The 5,384-nt window shown below is 37.1% G+C and overlaps 1 long non-coding RNA gene across 2 annotated transcripts; it reads right to left on the bottom strand.

The window, feature by feature from the left end:
- LOC109947709 lies at positions 755-5,143 on the bottom strand. 2 transcript variants are annotated; one of them, XR_002270512.1, is made up of 4 exons: positions 4,920-5,143; positions 3,795-3,840; positions 2,937-3,379; positions 755-2,348 (listed from the first exon to the last, which is right to left on the bottom strand). It is a non-coding gene; the product is annotated as an uncharacterized LOC109947709 (long non-coding RNA). The 2 variants fall into 2 exon arrangements; XR_002270511.1 differs by having other exon boundaries at positions 755-3,379; positions 4,920-5,136.

Below are 5,384 nucleotides of genomic sequence, written 5' to 3'. Positions count from 1 at the left end.
GTTGGCATTTTGTACCGCAAAAACTAACCACAATTTCACCGCAACAAAATTGTGATATCGGGGAAACCGACCGCAATATGCGGTTGCGGATGCGGTTTAGCAAATCCCTATATTGCGGTATACAGCAATTAATTAAATATATTTTTTTCCTGCCTCTCTCTCTCTCTCTTTTTTTTCTTTCTCCTTTTTCTTCTCTCTTTTTTTTCCTCCTTTCTCTCTCCGTCCGTTTCCTCTCCTTTTTCCTCCTTCCTCTCCCTCCTTTCTTTCTACTTTTTTCCTTTTTCCCATCTCTCTTTCCTCCTTCTCTCCCTCTCTTCCTTTTTTTTTTTTTTTTTTTCCAGATTCTTCATCTCTCCGTTGCTTTCCATCTCTCATCTCTCACTTTTTCTTTTCTTTTTCCTTCTTCTCTACCTCTCTTTCTTTTTCTTTTTTCTTCCTGTCCGTATGTTTCCATATCTTCTCTCCCCTTTTTTTGGGGGGCCTAGTTTGGGTGGTTGATTTTCATCACTAACTGACTCTATCTCTCTGCCCTCTCTGTCTCCCTCTCAGCCTCGCCTTTCTATCTCTCTCGTCTATTTGATTTAAAGCTTCTCAATGCTCAATTTCGGGTTTTGAAATTAGGGATTCAAATTTGGCAGGAGATTTTTTTGCTGATTTTTGGCCTAATCAGTGGATACCGTATTTTTTTTGGACACCGCACCGATTTGAGGTTCCACCACCTCGCGATTCGTTAAAACTGGTAAAAGGGAAGAACTTGCAGAGAAATTTCTCGTGTTTTCATTGATGTTTTAGCAAGCAGATACAAATCTTCAATACAAGAAAGGAAGAGCTGTACACATAAAGTTAACTAAACTCGTGCCTAAAGTCTTGCAACTGATTACAATCAGAATAATGGAAAGATTGCATGAGAGTCCTACAATTATGGCTTGACTTGCTGATTCTCAATACGCCCCCTCAAGTTGGAGCATGGATATCCAAAGCTCCTAACTTGCGTAGATGGTGATGGAACAGTGCACTCCCAAGAGGTTTTGTGAATATATTTGCAATTTGATGGGCAGAAGGTACATGAGTAGTTGCAATAAGACCTGATTAGGTCCTTTCACACACTGTATGGCAATCTAACTCAATATGTTTTGCACGCTCATGGAATATGAGATTTGCCGCTATGTGTAAGGCAGCTTGGTTATCACATAACAAGATTGTTGGTTGTTCATGCTTAATTTGCAAGTCTTCCAAAAGATATTTCAACCATACCAACTCGCAAGTGATAGAGGCCATGGATCTATACTCTGCCTCTGCTGATGAACATGAACAGTGGTTTGTTTCTTGCTCTTCCAATATATAGGTGCATCACCAAGGAATATGCAAAAACTCGTGACTGACCTTCTTGTGGTATGACACCCAGCCCAATCGGCGTCGCAATAACCCCTTAGCTATAAGGAACTCTATGTGGGAAACAAAATACCCTGGCCTGGTGCCTTCTTTAAATAACATAAGACACAATGAGCTACAAGGAAAATTCCTTTTGGCGACCACCACTTTTCGTCGCTAAAAGGTCAAATTTCATCCCCAAAACAATTTGGCAACCAAATTGTTTCGTTTCAAAGGTCGTCGCCTTAGGCTCATGGCTAAAAGTACCAGGTGACCAAAGCTGATTTTCGTGGCCAAATTCTTTAAGCAACCAAATAGTTTCGTTGCCTAATAGACTTCAGTTGGTTGCCTATGAAGGTAGCCTCAGGAAAAGACCAAAATTTGGCGCGTGCTTTTATGCAGATGCACAAAAGCACAAACAAGCCCAATTTAAAATCTCCTACTTATGTATCAGGAAAAAACAAACTTAAACTCAAAGCAGACTAATTTTCTTATAAAAATGAAGTTCATTGTTTTTCGTCTGAATTTCATTTGCAACTTATAACTCACATGGTATCCAAAATTCCTGGCAATGCATGACAACTCAATCAAGTTAACTCCAGAAAAATGAGAGAACAACAATATATAATCAATGAAAGAATTATGACAAAGGCTGATCAAGGAGTTTCTTAGAAAAATTTCAAGTCGAATGCAAATAGCTGGAAGAAAAAAAAATGAAGCCATGAAATTGGAAAATTAATTCATGTCAGCTAATCTGAAGACTGTAGCATACGGAGAATGTAGGATACCATCATATATAGGAATATAAGTCATCAAAAGCAAGCACTTGGTAAACTGGGAGAACTATCACAGAAGTAATGAATGTACCCTTGCTTTTCTTTTAGCCATTTGTCAATGCATTCCATATGAAATTCATCACAACATAGGAGAACTCTTATTTTATCTCCTCCATCATACTCAGCCAAGCAAATTAACACCTGCTCGTAGGACCAACATCAGAAAAACTCTCTTGAACAACAACAGACTTAATTAGAATTAAAACATTGCTCCATAAAAAATATATTTTTACAATGGGGATACAATATGCATAGATACTTTCAAGTTAGAACCGGTAAATGCTCAATCTATGTGTCAAAATAAATCATGTAGAATGAAGACTGAAGTTGTATAAAAAGGTATTCTGAGGTTGGAATGAACACTGAGAAATGATGTTGCTGAGCAACTCTACTTTTCAGTTGTTTTTCCAATTTATTTGAGTAAAACTAATTTGGTCCTGAATTAGATATTTATGTTGACCACCGAATAAGTTCAAATTAAACTTTTAATAGATATGGCCCCAAATTGGGGCCCAATCCAGTACACAGTTTGTTCATGGAGCTGGCCTTAGTATAGATATGCAACACAGACTAGTCAACCACAGACACCACAGAGGTATGCAATACAATTTACTTGCATTCAATTTCTACACAAAACTAATCTTTTAGATTGATATAGCCATTCATTGCACATTGAAATTTCATAGCCATGAGAATAATCCCAAGACAAGAGGAAGAGTATCATATCACCTCATAATTGGAAAACATCCGAGGAAAAGCAAACCTACTATCCACAAGACTGAAAGGCCTTACTGCTCAAGCTTGATCAGTGCACATCTACATGGACGTTAACCCCCGTATGATCATATTGCTTCTTTTTTCTGTTCTCGGCATTAGCTTTGCACCATTTATGTTTTAACAGCATACATGAATTGTCTAAATCAAAAACTTCAAACTGCAGGTCCTAATTATAGGCAGTAAAACATGACTTAATAAAAAATAGCAATTGGAGTTGGATCTAGGGAGCTGAAAGCATCACATGGCTCAAAAAAACCAAATCAGGGGACCAAGTACAACAGAGGCAGTAGTGCTAGCTAGTACTGCAGGGCATGGCATGGGACCTTTGGATGCAAATGCTAGAGATATAGACCCTTTCTTTTAGGTAAATGAGGAAGAGGAAGCAGCCGCAGAACCTGGCCATGTGAAGTATGTGAGGAGGATGGCATTGGCAAACTGGCACGTTTATGGCTGAGAGGACATTATTTTTTAATTTGAACATACAAAAGAAACATAGAAATATCAATTAATCGTAATAATACTAAAACATATTAGTTTTGGGTTTTTTCAATCTAACTATACAATTTCACTACTGTCTGCACAACTGAGGGATTATGTTCCAAACCAAAGGGACATCAGCAAGACTAAATCTGATTGCTGTAAAATAAAAGGAAAGAAAGAAATATTATATTGCAGACCAAAGGGACAGCAAAGGGACAGCAACAAGGATACATATAGATAGTAGCAAACAGTTTGATGTGGATAATGGTAACAATATTTTGAAGCAAATATACCTCTTAACCAAAAAGCAAGATTTTTAGCTATCCATACCTCTTGACAGAATATAGCCTCTTAAGCAAGTATTTCAAACTGAAACCTAAGGCAAAACATAAAACAAACTCTGTTAGACACCATGAAATTTCAAAAAACAGCAAAAATTGTACCAAACAATTAATTTTCCCAATCTCTGGCAACACCATGGCCTGCTGCTAACCAAATCCCTAAGAAGACCCATCAGTTTCTCATAATCCTGGAGACTCAAAATTAACCAAAAACTTCTCCAAGAATATTATTTAACGAACATACTCTTCTAAAATTGCAGACTAGCAAAGAAATCCTCTCATTTAAGTCAATTGAGAAAACAAAAAAGATCCCACTAGAGAACAAGCAATATACATATGATTTTCAAGTGTAGAACACTCTAATCATTTAAAAAGTACAAAAAAAAAAGGAAGCAGCTAGGTAATTGATTTTACAAAAGAAAAACATAGGAAAAGATTTAATTTTGGGAGAGGTTGAGACCAAATTAGTCTCCATACTCAAAATAGTCTAGGTCTCTGCCCTTAATTTCAATAAACATCACAATCGAAAACATAAAAACATAACAGTATAAAAACAAGATTATTTTTTCGCTTATTAATCCAAATCATCATAATAAAAGCAATCATAAAAGGGCCAAATATCCAAGGTAAAGCCCTAACATAAACCCACATAGCCTTATATCTTCTGTCAAAATTAGTAGCATATATTCAGCTTTCAACATAACGCCAAGCAACAGACTCAAGGTTAGACATGAAGGAATAAGCATATATTAGTTATGAACCTTCTATATAGAATCAACATGTGTGGTATCAAGAACAAAACTTTAAGAAGACAAGGAGTTTCCCTCTTTTCGGCAAGGCCAATTCCCATATTTTATCATACATTCACAGAAGCAGCATATTTTCCTGATTCTGGAACAGAAATCTCACCGTCATGTTTTAACAAACAATGAATTTCTCATGTGCGTGAGAGAGATAACATAATCAGGGTTCATTTGTAAGTGCCAGATCAAAATATGGCAAACCCAAAACTCAAAATTAAAAAATTCAAAGAAGAGAGGCAGTAGAAGAAGGAAGTGGCTGAGGAGATTCTAGAGATTCTAGAAAATTAGGGTCAGTGAGATGGTGTCCATACCTGAAGAGAGGCAGTAGAAGAAGCAAGTGGCTGAGGAGATTCTAGAAAATTAGGGGCAGAGAGAGTGGGAAATAAGTAACTCATGCCAAGAGAAATCATAAGGGAAGAGAGATTGTATATGACTGGTCGTCGTCAGTGGACAATGGTTCTGTCGGCGCCGGAGCAGCGGTGGTGCATTGGGGAATAAAGGATTCGGAAAGGAATTTTTTTTTAAAAATATTTGTAGTCTCAAGAATCAGCCACAAAAACGTTTGGTGACCAAACAGCCAGGTCAGTAAAAATGACCTAGTTTTTAAAATTTCAATTCGTAAAACCTCTTATTGGCGATGAAAATATATTGGGCGCAAATCCCATGAAATATTTAGGCTCGAATTTTCTTTTCGAGACCATTCTGGCAAACTTGGCCACCAAATTTTTTCGTCGCCCCTAATTTTTCATTTTCCCGTGCCCACCATTTGAAAAAAT

This window comes from Prunus persica, chromosome G2, assembly GCF_000346465.2.
Source record: "Prunus persica cultivar Lovell chromosome G2, Prunus_persica_NCBIv2, whole genome shotgun sequence".
Lineage (NCBI taxonomy): Eukaryota > Viridiplantae > Streptophyta > Magnoliopsida > Rosales > Rosaceae > Prunus > Prunus persica.
The sequence above is the reverse complement of the archived record's forward strand: the minus strand, read 5'-3'. Positions and strand labels throughout refer to the sequence as shown.